The 20,915-nt window shown below is 42.6% G+C and overlaps 1 protein-coding gene across 4 annotated transcripts in view; it reads left to right on the top strand.

Moving 5' to 3' along the window:
- LOC119853819 (pleckstrin homology domain interacting protein) overlaps window positions 1–20,915 on the top strand; it is a 311,916-nt gene that overhangs the window by 19,313 nt on the left and 271,688 nt on the right. The gene's annotated exons all lie outside the window — the stretch shown is intronic.

The raw sequence follows: 20,915 nt of genomic DNA, 5'->3' as shown, positions 1-20,915 counted from the left end.
TTTTTTGTTCTTCCGTGATTACCCTGAAGTTCTCACTCTGCCCATGAGGAAGTGTTTCATTACCCTTCAGCCTGTAATGAGGGACAGTTGCTTTGCTTTCTCTTTACCTCAAAGAGGGTATTGATGTACATGATTTTGGAGGGAATTCATTGAGTCTTAATCTCTTCCTGTTGTGGAAAGGATAGTAGTGAGCAGAAATCTCACATTTTGAGCTTCCATCCATGCAGTCCTGCCATAGTTCCCCTTTCCATAAGGACAGTAGCTCAGTGAAAATAGGTATGTCAGCAGTGAGTGAAAACGTACCTAGCACCTCTTCAGGTTTAACACTGGGTTAAAAATATTTGAGTCATTTAATGAGTTTTTGGATTCCTATTTAAGAAATCAAGTTAGTCTCCTCTTCCTCCATTGTAAACTCTCCAGTAAAAGTGATAGATGTCAACATAAGAGCAATCTTGACATTGATTTTGCAATGATAACATGAATGGAAAGACTTGTTTAAATTTAATTTTTTCTTGAGGGAAACTAAATTTAAAACAAATTTTTTTCTCTTTTTTGGAACCTGCTGTGGGAAAGGACAGGGGAGGCGGGGACATATCAAAACAAAAATAAATCTGGGAAGCAAGTTCTACCAGATGTCTTCAATAGCTCTTCTTGGACTGAAATGGGGAGCGCTCTCAAATAGGTTTTCAGGCCTTCTATATTAAGCAGCAGAAGGGTGGATTGATTTAACACTTACTTTAATTATGATTTAAATCAAGGTTTCTTGCTTGCTGATTTAAATAATTGGTGTTAATCTTGTTTTGGATTTACTTTTTAGTTATTTTCCTAAAGAAAGGTTCATTTGCACATGCACAAAGCCTTGGAAACAAGCAGGGAGAACTGGAGGTCCTGGTGATGTCAAGGAATTATGACGTGATTGGAATAACAGAGACTTGGTGGGATAACTCACATGACTGGAGTACAGTCATGGATGGTTATAAACTGTTCAGGAAGGACAGGCAGGGCAGAAAAGGTGGGGGAGTAGCACTGTATGTAAGGGAGCAGTATGACTGCTCAGAGCTCCGGTACGAAACTGTGGAAAAACCTGAGTGTCTCTGGATTAAGTTTAGAAGTGTGTGCAACAAGAGTGATGTCATGGTGGGAGTCTGCTATAGACCACCGGACCAGGGGGATGAGGTGGATGAGGCTTTCTTCCGGCAACTCACGGAAGCTACTAGATCGCATGCCCTGATTCTCATGGGTGACTTTAATTTTCCTGATATCTGCTGGGAGAGCAATACAGCGGTGCATAGACAATCCAGGAAGTTTTTGGAAAGCGTAGGGGACAATTTCCTGGTGCAAGTGCTAGGGGAGCCAACTAGGGGGAGCGCTTTTCTTGACCTGCTGCTCACAAACCGGGTAGAATTAGTGGGGGAAGCAAAAGTGGATGGGAATCTGGGAGGCAGTGACCATGAGTTGGTTGAGTTCAGGATCCTGACGCAGGGAAGAAAGGTAAGCAGCAGGATACGGACCCTGGACTTCAGGAAAGCAGACTTTGACTCCCTCAGGGAACAGATGGCCAGGATCCCCTGGGGGACTAACATGAAAGGGAAGGGAGTCCAGGAGAGCTGGCTGTATTTCAAGGAATCCCTGTTGAGGTTACAGGGACAAACCATCCCGATGAGTCGAAAGAATAGTAAATATGGCAGGCGACCAGCTTGGCTTAATGGTGAAATCCTAGCGGATCTTAAACATAAAAAAGAAGCTTACAAGAAGTGGAAGGTTGGACATATGACCAGGGAAGAGTATAAAAATATTGCTCGGGCATGTAGGAAAGATATCAGGAGGGCCAAATCGCACCTGGAGCTGCAGCTAGCAAGAGATGTCAAGAGTAACAAGAAGGGTTTCTTCAGGTATGTTGGCAACAAGAAGAAAGCCAAGGAAAGTGTGGGCCCCTTACTGAATGAGGGAGGCAAGCTAGTGACAGAGGATGTGGAAAAAGCTAATGTACTCAATGCTTTTTTTGCCTCTGTTTTCACTAACAAGGTCAGCTCCCAGACTGCTGTGCTGGGCATCACAAAATGGGGAAGAGATGGCCAGCCCTCTGTAGAGATAGAGGTGGTTAGGGACTATTTAGAAAAGCTGGACGTGCACAAGTCCATGGGGCCGGACGAATTGCATCCGAGAGTGCTGAGGGAATTGGCGGCTGTGATTGCAGAGCCCTTGGCCATTATCTTTGAAAACTCGTGGCGAACGGGGGAAGTCCCGGATGACTGGAAAAAGGCTAATGTAGTGCCCATCTTTAAAAAAGGGAAGGAGGAGGATCCTGGGAACTACAGGCCAGTCAGCCTCACCTCAGTCCCTGGAAAAATCATGGAGCAGGTCCTCAAAGAATCAATCCTGAAGCACTTAGAGGAGAGGAAAGTGATCAGGAACAGTCAGCATGGATTCACCAAGGGAAGGTCATGCCTGACTAATCTAATCGCCTTTTATGATGAGATTACTGGTTCTGTGGATGAAGGGAAAGCAGTGGATGTATTGTTTCTTGACTTTAGCAAAGCTTTTGACACGGTCTCCCACAGCATTCTTGTCAGCAAGTTAAGGAAGTATGGGCCGGATGAATGCACTATAAGGTGGGTAGAAAGCTGGCTAGATTGTCGGGCTCAACGGGTAGTGATCAATGGCTCCATGTCTAGTTGGCAGCCGGTGTCAAGTGGAGTGCCCCAGGGGTCGGTCCTGGGGCCCGTTTTGTTCAATATCTTCATAAATGATCTGGAGGATGGTGTGGATTGCACTCTCAGCAAATTTGCGGATGATACTAAACTGGGAGGAGTGGTAGATACGCTGGAGGGGAGGGATAGGATACAGAAGGACCTAGACAAATTGGAGGATTGGGCCAAAAGAAATCTAATGAGGTTCAATAAGGATAAGTGCAGGGTCCTGCACTTAGGATGGAAGAATCCAATGCACCGCTACAGACTAGGGACCGAATGGCTCGGCAGCAGTTCTGCGGAAAAGGACCTAGGGGTGACAGTGGACGAGAAGCTGGATATGAGTCAGCAGTGTGCCCTTGTTGCCAAGAAGGCCAATGGCATTTTGGGATGTATAAGTAGGGGCATAGCGAGCAGATCGAGGGACGTGATCGTTCCCCTCTATTCGACACTGGTGAGGCCTCATCTGGAGTACTGTGTCCAGTTTTGGGCCCCACACTACAAGAAGGATGTGGATAAATTGGAAAGAGTACAGCGAAGGGCAACAAAAATGATTAGGGGTCTAGAGCACATGACTTATGAGGAGAGGCTGAGGGAGCTGGGATTGTTTAGTCTGCAGAAGAGAAGAATGAGGGGGGATTTGATAGCTGCTTTCAACTACCTGAAAGGGGGTTTCAAAAAGGATGGATCTAGACTATTCTCAGTGGTAGCAGATGACAGAACGAGGAGTAATGGTCTCAAGTTGCAATGGGGGAGGTTTAGATTGGATATTAGGAAAAACTTTTTCACTAAGAGGGTGGTGAAACACTGGAATGCGTTACCTAGGGAGGTGGTAGAATCTCCTTCCTTAGAGGTTTTTAAGGTCAGGCTTGACAAAGCCCTGGCTAGGATGATTTAACTGGGACTTGGTCCTGCTTTGAGCAGGGGGTTGGACTAGATGACCTTCTGGGGTCCCTTCCAACCCTGATATTCTATGATTCTATGATTCTATGATTTTCATTGGTTAGTATAAGTATTAAAACATGTTGATGGAACAACATATAGCCTATACATTAACTTTGGTACTTTCTGTTAACCAGGAGGATACGTTACATCTATACATGCTTATTTAAGGACTCGTATAACCTAAGATGCATTTATTCAGATTCTCAATTTTTCCCTTTTTTAATTGTTAGAAAATGGTGAATAACAGTTAGCATTTGTGTTAAGTTGTGTGTGGATGGGAATTCAGTTCAATTTAAAATGTACAAAAACAACACTGAAAAATTGCTTTTATTAGTTAAATAAGGCTACCTTAAATGTGTTGGATATTTTTTCTTTTGTAAGCTTATCAAAACATGTTTTGCATTTAAAATTAACTGATTTATTAAAGGAAGTATTAACTGTAGGTAGTAAATTGACAGATATCTTCTGGTCTCTGTGGGCTGGATTTCAAAGGTATTTAGGCACCTAAGGATGCAGTTGGGTGCTTTTGAAAAATTCCACTAGGCACCTAACTGAGCTCTTAGGTGCCTAAATACTTTTAAAAATCTAGCCCCATGTCCTTAAGTTTTTTAGAATTAGATCTCATCTTCTCCCACCTGGTTTTTATTCATAGACTGGAAGAGGAAAACAAGCTTTCCTGCTTTTTCAACTCAGTTTCTCAGCTTTGAATGAACTAGCCCAAATGAAGAAAACATTTTCTCGGCAGTTGCTAGCTAAACTGAAACCAAAAGTTGTTAATGCAACAACTTTTCTGTGCAACAGAAACTGAATGTTCTTACATTGTAAATAATGTAGATACCAGCATTTGCACCATTGCAAGGATTAATAATGATATATAGATCAGTGGTTCTCAAACTTTTTTTTCACTGACCACTTGAAAATTGCTGAGGTTCTTGATGGACCGTTTAATGATCTTTCCAAATGTTTTTTGTACTGTTAGCTAACTGTTGTAAAGCACTTTGGATAAAAGTGCTATATAAAAAAAAATTAATAATAATTAACTTATTTTGTTCTAAAAATAAAAGCACACAACTCATATTTTAATATCCTTAATTTTACCTTTCTAATGGGATAGATGTGCCATTTCTCTCTTGCCCCAGCAGCCTCTGAGCTGGGGCTGGGAAGGAGGGAGATCTGTCCCCCCACCACAGCAGCCACAGAGCTGAGGCTGGGAAGAGGGCCATCTCTCCCCTGCAGCCCCAGCAAGTCACCTCTTTCTCTGGCCACTGCAGCCCTTCATGTCCCAAATTCCCCCCACTCTTTCTTCTCACCCCACTGCCCCCTCCCACCTACCCCCTATTTCCCTAAGGTCACCACCTCACCTTACATGTGCATCTTCTCCAGGGTCCAAGCACCTAACTAGTGGAGCCATGCCTGCGCGGCTCCACTAATTAGGTGGGTGGCCCTTCGTTCTCTTGTGCTGCCACCCATCTGCACACTCTAGAGGGAACTATCCGCGGACCACCTGAATGGAGCTCGCGAACCACTGATGGTCCATGGACCACAGTTTGAGAACCTCTGATATAGATAATGCAGTATATGACATTGTGACATATTTAGAAAGTTTGAGTTGACTGTTTTTCCCCTTACTTTGTGTTACTTAATAATTCAGCACCTTTTAAGAACATAAGAATGGCCATGGTGGGTCAGTCCATTATCCACCTACCCCAGTATCCTATTTTCTGACAGTGGCTAGTGCCAGATGCTTTAGAGGGAGGGAACAGAACAGGGCAGTTACTGAGTGATCCATCCCCTGTTGTCCTGTCCCAGCTTTTGGCAGTGAGAGGCTTTGGGATACCTGGAGCATAGGATTGCATCCCTGACCATCTTGGCTAATAGCCATTGATGGACTTATCCTCCATGACTTTAATTCTTTTTTGAACCCAATTATATTTTGGCCTTCATAACATTCCCTGCCAATGAGTTGCACAGGGTGACTGTTTGCTGTTTGAAATACATCCTTATGTTTGTTTTAAACCTGTTTATTAATTTCATGGGTGACCACTGGTTCTTGTATTATGTGAAGGGGTAAATAACACTTCCCTATTCATTTTCTCCATACTGTTCATGGTTTTATAGACCTCTGTCATGTCCCCCTTAGTCATCTCTTTTCTAAGATGAATAGTCCCAGTTTCTTTAATCTCTCCTTGAATGGAAGCTGTTGCATAGCCCTAATAATTTTTGTTTCCCTTCTCTGTACGTGTTCCAATTCTAATATATCATTTTTGAGATGGGACAACCAGAACTGGACACGGTATTCAAGGTGTGGGTGTACCCTGGATTTCTGTGGTGGCATTATGATACTTTCTTATGTTTCCTTTTCCTAATGGTTCCTAATATTGTTAGCTATTTTTGACTGCCACTTTTCTTTGGGCAGATGCTTTCAGAGAACTATCCACAGTGACTCCAAGATCTTTCTGGAGTGGTAATAGCTAATTTAGATCCCATTAGTTTGAATGTATAATTGGGATTAATTTTTCCAGTGTGCATTACTTTGCATTTATCAACATTGAATTTTATCTGCCATTTGGTTGCCCAGTTTTATGAGATTCCTTTGTAACTTTTTGTCAGCTTTGGATTGAGCTATCTTAATTAGTTCAGTATGCCACCTCACTATTAACCCCTTTTCCAGATCATTTATGAATGTGTTGAACAGCAAAGGTCCCACTACAGGTGCTTAGGGATCCCCGTTATTTACCTTTTTTTTTTTTTTTTTTTTTTTTTGGTGAAAACTGACCATTTATTCTGACTTTTTGTGTCCTATTTTTTAACCAGTGATCCTTAAAAGGTCATTCCCTCTTATCCCATGACTGCATGCTTTGCTTAGAGTCTTTGGTGAGGGACCTTGTCAAAGGCTTTCTGAAAGTCCAAGATCATTACATCCACTGGATCACCTTTGTTCACATGCTTGTTGACCCCCTCAGAGAATTCTACTAGATTGGTGAGGCATGGTTTCTGTTTACAGAACATGTGTTGACTCTTCCCCAACAAATTGTGTTAATCTGGGTGTCTGATAATTCTGTTCTTTACTATAGTTTCAACCAGTTTGCCTGGTACTGAAGTAAGGTTTACTGGTGGGCAATTGCCAAGATTGCCTCTGGAGCCTTTTTAAAAATTGTTATGTGAGCTATCCTTCAGTCCTCTGGTGTGGAGACTGATTTAAGTGATAGCTTACATGCAGTTTCATATTTGAGTTCCTTCAGAACTGTTGAGGGAAAACCATCTGGTCCTGGTGACTTATTACTGTTTAATTTATCAATTTGTTCCAAAACTACCTCTTTTGACACCTCAGTCTGGGACAGTTCCTTGGATTTGTCACCTGGGCAATTCCTTTTAGGTGTGGGAATCTCCCTCACATCCTCTACAGTGAAGATAGATGCAAAGAATTCATTTAGCTTTTCTGCAATGGCCTTGTCTTCTTTGAGTGCGCTTTTAGCACCCTGATCATCCATTGGCCCCACTCATTGTTTGGCAGGCTTCCTGCTTCTGATGTACCGGGGCAGCACCATTTAGAGAGGGCAGGGGTGGCCCCTGCCTCTAGCCCCCTGCACTGGTGGAGATTGAAGGGGTATGGAGGGGGGACAGTGCCCCCTGAAATGGATCCATAGCAGAAGTGATATGTGGGGAGGGGCACCCAAATTTCTGTCTTCCATTTGGCCCTGCTCCTTCCCCAAGGGAGGAATTTTCGGAGTGGGAGTGGTGAGCTGGGTAATGGCTGCCACATCCTCTAGGTTCAGGTTGGTGTAGTCCTCTGTGCCTGGGAACCACTGGGTACTGGTGGCCATGGTGACCACGTAGGACGGCATGACCTGCTCCGATGTGCGCACAGCCACAAGGAGTGGAGCTGCCCCCACTGTGCCAGCTAGGGACTGAGTGCATGGGTGGGCCCCCCCACCCCCAGCAAGCACCTCCTCAGACATAGCTTCTCCCTGCACCCTGAGCTACACCCCCACCACAGCACACAGCTACTAGCTACCCCCTCCCTGCTTGCTCGCTGAGCTACACCCCTCTCTGCACAAAACCCCTCGCTATCCTTCTGCCAGCACCCTGAGCTACTCCCCTGCTTGCGCACAGAGCCTAGCTATCCTCTGCCTGGATCCTGAGCAGTTTTCAAACTTTTTGAGCTGAGCCCTCCTTTGAGTTATAATTTTTGGTCTTTCTCCATCCCCCCCACCCCCCATCTGCAAAAAAGCTAGCGTTTTCAAGTGCCTAAGTAGCCCCTGGAATCATGGTTAAAGTTGTTCCCCTTCCCCCCCCCCCCCTACCTGAAATGGCACCCCTGTGATGTTCTTAAACATTTTTTTGCTGTTAGGTTTAGTGTTTTGCTAGTTGCTCTTCAGGTTCTTTTTTGGCCTTTAAACTTTAAATTTTTAAATTTGACTTGCCGGAGTTTATTCTCCTTTCTGTTTTCCTCAGTTGGATTTGACTTCCAATTTTAAAGGATTTCTTTTTGCCTTTAGCTGTCTGTTTTTTACTCAGTTGTTTAGCCATGGTGGCATTTTTTTGGTCATTTGACTAGTTTTAGGGCTTGGGGGGGGTGTCTACATTTAGTTTGAGCCTCTATTATGGTGTTTTTATATAGTTTCAGTGCAGTTTGCAGGCATTTCACTCTTGTGACTGTTTCTTTTGATTTCTGTTTAATTAGCTTCCTCATTTTTGTGTAGTTCCCTGTTTTGAAGTTAAATGCTGCTATGGTGGGTTTCTTTAGTATTTTTCCCCCTACCAGGATATTGAATGTATTTACCTTATGGTTGCTGTTACTGAGGAGTCTTCCACTTGGACCAGATCCTGTGCTCCACTTAGTACTAAATCAAGAATTGCCTTTTCTCAGGTAGGTTCCGGGACTATCTGTTTCAAAAGCAGTCATTTATGGTATCTAGATATTTTATCTCTGCATCCTGTCCTGTACCCAGTCAGTATGTGGATAGTTGAAATCCCCCATTATCATTGTGTTTTCTGGTAGCCTCTCTAATCTCCCTGAGCATTTTACCATCTCTATCAGCATTCAATCCATTTTTTTCCATTTTGGAAAAAAAAAATAAAAATTAGAACAATGTGACGTTGATACATATGGCCTAAAACGGAACAATTCAAGGCTATTTGATCTAGACTTGGCTGATGACATCGCTCTTATCAATGAAGATGCCAACAGACTACAAAAATGCACAAACCAAGTAAAAGAAGCAATGGAGAGGATAGGTTTGAGATACAATGCAAAGAAATGTAAAGTCATGTTAATGGGGACTATAGGGATAGAAATCAAAATTGAAGAGAAGCTGGAAAAGGTAGACGGTTTTACGTATCTTGGAAGTACCATCTGTCAAGATGGTATTACTTTCGAGGAGATAATAAGAATTGGGAAGGCAAACACTGCATTTGGAAGACTCAAAAACATCTCCCTCAAGACAAAACTGAACATGTACAAAGCAATTATCACCATCACAACATATAGCAGTGAGACATGGCAACTTACCAAGAAAGATATGCAAAAGCTGGATGCATTTAATCACAAATGTCTGAGAAGAATATTGGAGAATAATATATAAAGATAGGAAGACGAATGAAGAAGTCAGAAAATTTACTACCCTCTCACAAATCTACAAAAGAAGAAATCAGTGACTGGGACATGTTCTGAGAATGGAAAAAGAATGCTTACCAAATACTGCCCTTGAATGGAAGCCAGAAAATGCAAGAAGAAAGAGAGGAAGACTGCAAATAACATGGAAATGAACAGTTCTAAACAACATCAAGCACCTCAATACGAAATGGGAAGATTTGGAGAGAAGGGCAGTTGACAGGCAAGGATGGCAAATGTGGGAAGCCCAATGTGCAGCAAAGCATGGGATGGGCTAAGGTTTAATCAGCCTTCTGGTTAGGAGGTCAGTAGTATATTCCTACTGCTGTAGTCTTATTATTCAAGCATGGAATTTCTATCCATAGAGATTCTGTGGTACAGATTGATTCATTTAAGATTTTTACTATATTTGAAAAAAGAAAAGGAGTACTTGTGGCACCTTAGAGACTAACAAATTTATTTGAGCATAAGCTTTCGTGAGCTACAGCTCACTTCATCGGATGCATTTGGTGGAAAATACAGAGGGGAGATTGATATACACACAGAGAACATGAAACAATGGGTTTATCATACACACTGTAAGGAGAGTGATCACTCAAGATAAGCCATCACCAGCAGCGGGGGGGGGGAAGGGGGGAAAGGAGGTCACCATGAAAGGTTTTCAAGCAAGGTAGGCTATTTCCAGCAGTTAACAAGAATATCTGAGGAACAGTGGGGGATGGGGTGGGGGGGAGAAATAACATGGGGAAATAGTTTTACTTTGTGTAATGACTCATCCATTCCCAGTCTCTATTCTAGCCTAAATTAATTGTATCCAGTTTGCAAATTAATTCCAATTCAGCAGTCTCTCGTTGGAGTCTGTTTTTGAAGTTTTTTTGTTGAAGGATAGCCACCCTCAGTTCTGTAATCGAGTGACCAGAGAGACTGAAGTGTTCTCCGACTGGTTTTTGAATGTTATAATTCTTGATGTCTGATTTGTGTCCATTTATTCTTTTACATAGAGACTGTCCAGTTTGGCCAATGTACATGGCAGAGGGGCATTGCTGGCACATGATGGCATATATCACATTGGTAGATGCGCAGGTGAACGAGCCTCTGATAGTGTGGCTGATGTGATTAGGCCCTATGATGGTATCCCCTGAATAGATATGTGGACAGAGTTGGCAACGGGCTTTGTTGCAAGGATAGGTTCCTGGGTTAGTGGTTCTGTTGTGTGGTGTGTGGTTGCTGGTGAGTATTTGCTTCAGATTGGGGGGCTGTCTGTAAGCAAGGACTGGTCTGTCTCCCAAGATCTGAGAGAGTGATGGCTCGTCCTTCAGGATAGGTTGTAGATCCTTGATGATGTGTTGGAGAGGTTTTAGTTGGGGGCACATTGCCGCCGATTCTTCTGGCTAGCAGGGTCCTAATAAAGGTCAAAAGAGACAAGGTGAGAATCATAGTGATCGCCCTGGGGTGGCCTCGCCAGCACTGGTTCGGCACGCTCATGGACCTGGCCGTGGCTCCCTCATGGCTGCTGCCCAGCCATCCAGATCTCCTCTTGCAAGATCACAGTCTGCTCCTGCACCCAAACCTTCCTTCTCTTCACCTCACGGCTTGGTTGCTGAGTGGCTGAACCTGGCAGAAAGGGCCTGCTCCAGACCGGTACAGCAGATCCTCTTGGAAAGCAGAAAACCCTCCACCATGGCAATTTGCTTGGCAAAGTGGAGGCGGTTCTCCTGCTGGGCAGAAGTGCGTGGTATCTCCACGACAGTCGCCTGTACAGTCTATTCTTGATTACTTGCTCCACCTTAAGCAGCAAGGCCTCACACTTTTCTCCTTCAAGGTACACTTTGCAGCCATATTGGCTTTCCACCAGCAGGTTCAGGGCAAATTGGTGTTCTCACACGACATGTCTGTCTGGTTCCTGAAAGGACTAGAATGGCTCTTCCCATCTGTTTGGGACCTGATTCCACAATGGGACCTCAACCTCGTCCTCTCGAGAATCACAGGGCCTCCTTTTGAATCACTGGCCTCTTGCTCCTTATCACATCTGTCATGGAAGGTAGCTTTTTTGTAGCCATTACCTTGGTGAGGTGAGGTTCCGAGATTAAAACCCTCACTTTGGAACCCCCATACACAGTTTTCTACAAGGACAAAGTCCAGCTGCGACCCCACCTGGCGTTCCAGCCTAAGGTGATGACTCACTTCATTGTTAACCAGGATATCTGTCTGAAGCTGCACTGAACTGTGGTGGAGAGGCAGCTGCGCACCTTGAATGTCTGGCATGCCCTGACTTTCTACCTGGAGCACACCAAGGCCTTCTGCACGTTAACCCAACTCTTTATTGAGACAGTGGACCGGATGAAAGGTTTACCGGTGTTTTCGCAGAGGATCTCTAATTGGATCACATAGTGCATCTGGATCTATTATGAGTTGGCATGGACTGAGTCACCATCTATACTAAAGGCCCAATCGACCAGGGCACAAGCGCCCTCGGTAGCCTTCCTAGTGCATGTCGCCACCCATGACATCTGCAGGGCGCCAACGTGGTCATCAGTACTCATGTTCATGACACATTACACCATTAACCAGCAGCACAGAGATGACGCTGGATTCGGTAGAGCTGTGTTGCAATAGACACATCCATGAACTCCTACCCGCCTCTGGTGGCACTGCTTGGGAGTCAACTACAATGGAATGGACATGAGCAAGCACTCGAAGAAAAGACGGTTACTTGGTTCATAACTGGTCTTCTTCAAAATGTGTTGCTCATGTCCATTCCATGACCCGTCCTCCTTCCCCACTGTTGGAGTTTCCGGCAAGAAGGAACCAAAGGTCGGGGGTAGCCAGGGGTGCCCCTTATACCACACCATATGGGCACCATTCCATAGGGCGCCAGAGCTGGTCCTTACTGCTGAGGGGAAAACTTCCGGCACTGGTGCATGTGGCGAGCGCACACCCCTACAATGGAACAGACATGACCAACACATCTCAAAGAACACCAGTTACGAAACCGGTAACTGTCATGTTTTTTTAATCTACACCGAGAAGTAGTTTCCAGCTAATTTCCTGTTTCATCCCCCCATGGATCCAGTATTGTTTAAAAAGTAACCAAGACATTGAATCCATCCAAAGCAGGAGGAAAAAAACATCCCTGGGAAAAACATTTTTTCTTTTGAATCTAAGGCGAGGAAGCTTATTTATTTGGTACTTTTTATACGGGTGTACTGCAGTCAGGAGTGGGAGCATTCCAGCAACAGTAGGCTATAGGAAAATGCATAGATTAAAAAAAAAAAAATTTAATGCACAAACAACAAAGGTAGATGTATAGGCACTATGCTTTCCAAAGAAGAGTGAAAGGGGTTTGTTTTGTTAGACTAGCTGGTTGAAGCTGCTTTCTCCAGATGTCCTGTTGGTTTTACCAGAACAATTTTGACAAAAATCTATTGAATTCAACTTCTTGTCATGTAAAGATAAAATCCCTATTCTACACAAATCTTTTCTGATTCAAATCTGACCTCAACACCTGGAGGTTCTTAGCTAAATCCTAGTCTTTAAATACATGTACTAGATATGCATTCTGGCTGAGACCTAGAAGGCCAATTTAAAGGAAGCAGTTGTTAACTTCAGCAACCATTTTAGTGTCAGAAGCTCTTTTGTGAAGAACTAAAGCAGTAGAGTAAATGAGATTTTTATATTCCAAGTTCTCTAAGACAAAACTTGAAAATCCCTTCTGAGCAATTTTGTTTCTTGGTGTTATCCAGCATTAGAGATACTGGACTGAAAAACAAATACTGGTTTAGCAACCTTGAAATGAAGAGTAGTTTAAATAAGAACCTTTTTATAGGAGGATAATTAATCTTATGTTCAGTAGGATATTAAAGTTGTTTTATTAAATATAATTGGGGTTGGCAGAATTCATTTTTTATTTTTTTATAATTTTGACAATTTATTTTTAAATATTTTTGAATTTTTATCTATTACATTTTCACAGTTGTGCAAAATTGTGGGTTTTAAGCATTTTTATTTTTTTAAATTAAATTTTCAGTTGTGGGAAATTATGGGGGGATGGCAGTCAGGCAGTAATTCTTTAATGACAATAGATGTTGAAATCAAAAGTTAAAGGTTTATAACCATTAAAACACAAATTGCTAACAACACTTGTCAAAATATACAAAGTAAATACCGTAAATCAAACTCAAGTTCCTAACCAGCATTTTTCTTATTTTGCCTACCTGTAAATTTTGATGATTAAAGGACATTTTTTTTTTTTGCTGGTTTGTGTGTACAGTGAAATCAATGTTAACTGCCAGTCAGTCCTTCCTTGCCTAAATCTAATTTAAAGGGCAAGTTGAAATGAACTATGTACAGTATTATCCAAAAACCTTAAGTTTGTTTATCTTAAATATGCCAAACATAAAACTGATACATTATTGAAGTCAGGAATCTGAGTACCTCTTAATTCAAATAAAGCTCAGAGGGGGACTTATTTGGCCCTCTGGCATACCTTGCTATTGGTGCAACATTTATTTCTGACAGCAAGATTCAGCACTAGTTTAATCAGATGCCATTCCCATTGCTTTTAGTGGTTGTGCCCACTATGTCGGGGTTGTATTTGGTCCTGTTTTTTCCCTTTACTTGCAGTGCTCCAATCAGTCAACACGAAAACTCATTTCTACACTTTTCACCATCTTCCCAATAGAGACTTTGTTCCTCTTTTTATCATCACTCTCTAAACTTTTCCTCATGGGCATTTTCTCTCTCAATTTTTTTCCATCTCTTCAGCTGTCACGTAATGCATATAATGGCTCTAGAAACCCTATGGTTAAGCTAATGTACCTTCATAACCTATTTTTCAGTATTCTCCTGGAATTTTGTTTTATATAGCCAACTACCAAAGGCAAGTCTTATTAGTGGTGGTTTATAGTTTATTCTTTGAGATCTATATATCTTGCCAAAGTGGTTTATTACCTACCCATTTATCAACATAATAATTGGGCAGTAAGATAAATAATATCACATTTGTGGACTTGGACAGTGCTTCATTATCTTTTCCTGGAAGAAAAATGGGAGAAGGACAAGCATCTTCAATCTCATGGTTTTTCTTCAGTCCATTGGCGCTAGTTGACCTATCTTCCTTCGGAATGCTTATCCCAGTAAGTGCAGTTGACAGGTAATTCCTCGGAAATGGTTCTATTGGTACATAAATCTAATAGTTTTAACCTTCTGGTTATGGCTCCGGTGGTCTTTTATGAAGTTACTAGTAATAATTTTCATAGTTAGGTTACAATATATTCCTCCTAACCGACTTGGGAAGAAGGTGATCTGATACTTATTGTATCATTCTGTTTCCTTAATTCCACATATTAGTGATGAAGAGCAGTTGAATTAGTTTAGAGAATTGTGAGTATGAAGTAATATACATCAGACTTGGGAAAGTCTTGTCAGACTCAATTACAAAAATTCAGTTTGCAATTCAAGCAGTCAGTGATAGCTCACTAATTTCTGAAGTTATTAAAATGGTTCTTCTATTAAGATACCTTGTAAAAATGGCATTCGGTGTTCCGTGTACGTCTTGCAACAACTGTTAGTGTTTTTCTAACTGCTCACCCTCTAAATTCCACCTGGAATTGGAAAACCTTGAGGACTTATTGGTTCCGTGTGTCACCAACAATAAAGATTCTTGTCTGGTGCTTATATTGCAATAAAATCAATACAGTTTCCCACAGCAGTTCTGGCTTTATAGGAGTAACAGGATTATAAAACAGTTAACTTATTTTAATCAATAAAAGCAGAACTCTTAGCACACATGGGCAGATCAGTTGAGTAACAAAGTACATTTTTACATGGTTGCTTTTCAGAGTAAAAACACACTTAAGATTGTGTAGAGTAGGGATGGGCAAACTTTTTGGCCTGAGGACCACATCTGGATATGGAAATTGTATGGTGGGCCATGAATGCTAAGAAATTGGGGTTGGGGTGCAGGAGGAGGTAAGGGCTCTGTCTAGGGGTGTGGGCTCCAGGGTGGGGCTACTGGGTTGGGATCAGTGTGCAGAGCCCTCTGGCTGCCGCTACGCATGGGAGCTGGAGGGTGGACATGCTGCTGCTTCTGGGAGCTGCACGAAGCGCGTCCTGACCCCGGCTGGAGCGTAGCAAGCCCCAGATCCCAAGGGCCGGATGAAATCGGCTGGCGGGCCGTAGTTTGCCCACCTCTGGTATAGAGCATGTATGTTTAATGCAATAGCCGTGTTTAATGAGATGCCTGCGGTCTATTGCTAGCAAAGTGTTTTTTTGTAAATTGGGATCAAAGGGGAGAGAATAATTTTAGTTGAAAGTTCAACTCTGTCTCAATATAAGTGAATTGGTGCAAAAGCTGTATTCGTAAATGTGTAGACTTACATTTGTTACATCAGAGGTACTTAGTTAAAGATAAGTAGTTATGTGCAGGAGAAAGGCAAGGTGTCTCAAAGTTTTTCTGGAGCTTCATGTAGAATATATCTCTTACCTCTGCAAAGGTGTCTGCAAGAAACACATACAATGAGTACAAGGTTCCAACAGGAGCATACATGAATAAATAAGGTAGAATGAGGAGCTTGTTTGCACCAGGAAGCAAAGGTTTATTTTAAGTATCCTATAAGCAAAGATTCATCTTGTTCTCTACAGGCCATACACATCTAAGGGAAATGAAATAGCTAGGAATAGCTAGGAGTGTGCACAATAAAAAGGGAAAGTGTGTGTGTGGTTATTGCACTGGTGGGAGGAAAAAGGATAATCTCTCTTCCCTCCCTCCCCCCTCCCAAAAGTATCTGATGTTCTAGCAGTCCTTTCTTGTAAATGGACAGATTATTTAGATACATCTTTACTATACTGTTCCTGTAGATATTCTGAAGATCAGGGAAAGAGCATATGTAATCCTGATTGTTCTTTGCTGATGGCTGATAGCATAGGTTTTTGGAACTACTTCATATGATATGTACATCATTATGCAAGCCAGCTCTGTTGACTTAGTATCTCAGGATCCATCTGAGTTAAATTTTCTGATAACATTTATTAAAATTTATTTTTGCTGGGTATATTTATGCTAAAATAATTTTGTCCCACATTATCTTTATTATACGTTCTAGAAATGAATATAGGGGCTCATCACTTGATGCTTTTTACTCCCATAGTTTCTTTTTTAGTAGGTATGTAAGTAGCATGAGGAATGCTAGTCCCTGAAATCTTGGGCCATAAGTTTAATAAGTCCCTTCTGCATGTCTCCTTGAAGCACTGGCAGGATAGGTTAGTTTTGGAATGTCAGTTTCTTGAGTTAGCACTAAGTAATATCATATTAGTTTCTTCTACCTATTCTTCAGAGAACCCCATCAAATACTAAGGAAGAAGCTGGACTGAAGAGGAAAGTGTAGAAATTCAGTATTTTCCTCATTGTTGGTCGTTTTTAAACTAGGAAACAGGAATGTTTTATGAAATGGTAGAAACATAGAATCGTAGGACTGGAAGGGACCTTGAGAGGTCATCTAGTAGCATGGTATTCAAATCGCTTCTCAAGATTATTTGGCAGAAGAGACCACAGTGGAAGGAGAAATATTAATTTCCCTTTCCTTTTTTTGGTGAAGGTGTAGGGGGTGGGAGACCCAATAAACTTCGTATAGAATTCATTTTTAAAAATATTTTTGTAAGCGTCACCCACTCCAATATTTTGTAGACTGCCATGGCAAGAAACACTTCAGCATCCCACTACAGTCCTTTTCAGGACCAATAAGTAAGGCTAAGTTTTAGTAACGGATATTTTTAATAAAAGTCATGGACAGGTCACGGGCAGTGTATTTAAAAAACAAACAAACAAAAAAACAACAGAGCCTGTGTCCTGTCCATGACTTGTACCATATACCCCTAACTGAAACTTGGGCTGGGGGGTGCTGGGGGGTGTGGCCTGGAGGGGCTGGCAGGCTCCCCACCAGGCTCTGCATGGCTCCCTGGAAGCAGTCAGCGTGTCCCTGCAGCTCCAAGGGGGAGGGAAGGTCAGGGGTGCTCCACGTTCTGCTCCCATTGGCCAGGAACTGCAGCCAATGGGAGCTGTGGGAGTGGTGCCTGCAGGCAGGGGCAATGCACAAAGTCCCCTGGGCTCTTCCTCTTCCTAGGAGCTGCAGGGACATGCCGGCCACTTCCAGGGAGCCACCCTGAGGTAAGCGCCGCCCTGCACCCCAACTCCCTTCCCCAGCTCCAAGTCCCCTCCTATACTCAAACTACTGCTGCTGGTGGGGGGTGGAGTGCAGTGGCTTGAGACTGCCCCAGCAGCGGCCAGCACAACTGTCCCCGGGGCTGCCCAAGCTGCTTGAGGAACCCTAGAGCCAGCCACACCGGCTGTTGCAGAAGTCTCAGAGATCACGGAATGTCGCAGAATCTGTGACCTCCATGACAGACCTGCAGCCTTACCAATAAGCACTTCCAAGTTCTGGTGTTAGACTAGTGATAAGTGGGGTTTTATTTTTTTTTAAATTCTTGGAACTATACAACTTCTCATGTGTCTTTTGGACTTCTGTTTCCAAGTTTGTCTGTTAAGGGATTTGTCTTTGAGTTCATCCCATTCCAGTCTGATGATCCTTTCTATGAAATAATGAATTGGAGTGACAGATTATTTTCTAAATTGAGCTGTGTAGAGTTTGCTCATTTTTTCTCCATCACCCTATGAATTTTCCTTTTCTTCTGAGAAAGCAATGTTAAAGATCCTTTTAAACACTCTTTCAGAGTGCATGTATCCAGAGTCTGAGAACTTCCTGAAAAGTGAGGAACAAGAAGAAAGTTGAGTTTTATCTCGTGTGGAACTTCTGCAGGCTTTGCTTGCATCTCTCATTAAGCATTCATCTAGATGCCCTAATTTCTCAACAAGTTTATTAGTACTTTGTTCTTTTTCTGTATATTTGATTCATATATATATATAAAAACTATTCTTAACACTGGTCTTGACCCATAAGTAACCCAATTTAGGAATTTATTCATTATGCTGTATTTAATAACTCTGGGATGCCTTCATGTCTATAAAACTCCAGATATTCTTGGAAACCATCTCCTTAATAAGTATAAAATGCTGACATAAGTATATATAGACTAGGTTTCCTTTGTCTGAAACCCTATATAATGATAGTGATATGAAAACATAGGTTGGGGAACGAAAACTGCATGTTCCTTCTCGATGCAGGAAAGATACATATACAGCTCCTAGTCTGACAACAAAAGATGGTAATATATCTGTTTGTTTCTGTATTCTGTATAGTGCTGTACTAATCTCTGATAATCTTAGATTAAATCATTTCAATTGAGCCTGTTACTTCAACAATCTCGGGTCGTTAACTCAGACACGCACCAAGCTTGACCAACATAAATGCTTTTAACACACTTTTTAAAAAACAAAACAAAACTGCACATAGTGCCAGCCAGCCTTCTAGGCAGAAATTCGTATGCAATTAAAATACATTGTACAATTCCTGCTTCTCAAGGAAACTATAGAAATATCTGTGGCATGTAAAAACCTGTATATTCATATGTACTGATCTAATTGTTGTCATATCACTAATTCATTTCTATACAATTTAAGACTTTTTGTAAAAGCTGCCTAAAAGCTATCTTAAGAACAAAAATAATTTAAAAAGATTGTGGGCTTTTAAACTTTTTTTTTTTAAAGTACACTTCCTCCAGGGAGGGAAGGATGCTGAAGCTGAAGCAAAAAATGGTGCTCCCTCATACCTGAATTTCCACAGTTGAAAAGAGCTCTTGCACTTTTAAAGATTCTTGTAGACTCTCCTGAAAATAGCACTGTACTCTGTGCTTGGAGTCTTTGAGGAAAGTTGGTCCCACAGGCATGAGAACTTGAATTAGCCTTGCTGCTTCTCCTTGTGACCATGAAGAATATTTCTAGACTTTGTGGAGACCACCCACAGAAACAGGTCTCTCTGGAAAATAATAGTGATTATTTACTATGTCTTTTTCAACTGGTCCATTTTTGGCTGTGGTCCTCTCCTCCATATAAAAGTTTTCAGAGGTCTTGCCTGTTGTCCTGTTTCCCAAAGCCACTAAGGTTAATGGTGCTGCCATCTCAGCTGTGACTGAACCAGCGTTCTCTGAAGGTATAGTGTAACTATCTATCTCCCTTCACAAATTCAGAGCTCTCAGAGGTGTGTGTGTATGTGGCATTGTACCTTCCAACATGAACAATTTTTTGATTTGGCATTGAATGTCTTGGGCCTTTCAGCATTTTTGAACTAGTTCTGTGTGCTTGTCATAGCATGGCCTCAGGGTTCTCATGTTGAGTGATAGCAAAAAAAGCTTTGGCAATGAGCCAAAAAGGTGACTTCTTTAAGTAAAATTTTGTATCGAAGGACCAACATAAAATGATCGTCATCTTTTTTGAGTAGTGTCCACGTGTGCTCCACTGTAGGTGTGTCTCTGTCCCTGCGCCTCCGATGGGCGCTCTTTGGTAGCAGTGCCCGTTTGGCCTGCACATGCATACTCCCGCTCTTGTGCTCTTCCTTGAGACTAACTAGTGCTGCCCAGGGGAACCACCCTCAGTCCTTCTCAACTGCCCTGACCTGAGATGGAATGAATAGCAGTCCACTTTCTCTTACCCTCAGAGTTTAGAATTCGGTTTTGTTCTATAGTTTCTATTAGAGTTTCTCTTTGATTTTCTTAGTCTTATAGGTTTTCTTTCCCCTGTTTAAAAACCAACAACAAAAATCCCCCTCTGAGGATTACCCCCAGAAAGGGTTATTCCCAGATCCCCCGGGTTTAAAAGGTGCCTTTCCTCCAGGGAAGGCAATACTGGTTACAGACGGATGCTCCCGCTACGTCCAGTGCCTCTTAAGAGGTTCACATTCCACAAAAGTGTACCACCTTCTTCGAGTTGTGTCCCTGCGGGTGCTCCACTTTAGATGTCGATGCACCCCGTGCTTGTAGCCGGAGACTTATGGTAGCAGTGCCTGGTTAGGTCGCACATGCGCTGTCCCTGTCTTGCTCCGCTTCAGGTGGTTAACTGGTGCTGTGCGACCAACTCCCCCGCCCACCCAGTTCCTTCTCTACCACTGTTGGCTCAAGTCGGAGCACTCAGCAGCACCTTGTAGCATAGAAATACCCTTTTTTCCATTAGGCTTAGTTTATGGTTAGAATAGGTTAGTATACTTATCCCCATCCCTTTTAAAATTTTTTTAAAAATTTTCCTCATAGGACTCTAAGTTTCTGTTCTGCTCTATTGAAGCAGCATGATATCCCTACCACTCTCCATCTTAGAGAGAATACACTCTCTAAGGGGCATGCCTGGCTGCCCAGGGTTCAAATGCTGCACTGTCTGCAGGCTTTCGATACCCCTTTGAGACAGGTACTCTCAGTACGTCCAGTGTCTCAGTGAGGCACATATACCTCAGAAGTGCTTGCACTCTCACAACTTGAAAGCCTGCACCAGAAAGGTAAGAGATCTCTAGCTAAAACTTCTCCTCATGGAAAAATCTCTTTGCCTGGGCTCTGACCTTGAGATACGCATCCCTCCCGGCCAGAAATTGTCAACTGCCTTGATCTCAACAGCGTGGAATGGCCCTCAAGTGTCTGCCAGAACTTGCCTACGAGTCCTAGGCCACATGGCCAACATGACCTTCGCCCGACATGCAAGACTACACAGGCAGTGTCTACAAGCCTGGCTC

The sequence above is a fragment of the Dermochelys coriacea genome, chromosome 3, assembly GCF_009764565.3.
Source record: "Dermochelys coriacea isolate rDerCor1 chromosome 3, rDerCor1.pri.v4, whole genome shotgun sequence".
In the NCBI taxonomy this organism is placed as follows: domain Eukaryota; kingdom Metazoa; phylum Chordata; order Testudines; family Dermochelyidae; genus Dermochelys; species Dermochelys coriacea.
The sequence above is the reverse complement of the archived record's forward strand: the minus strand, read 5'-3'. Positions and strand labels throughout refer to the sequence as shown.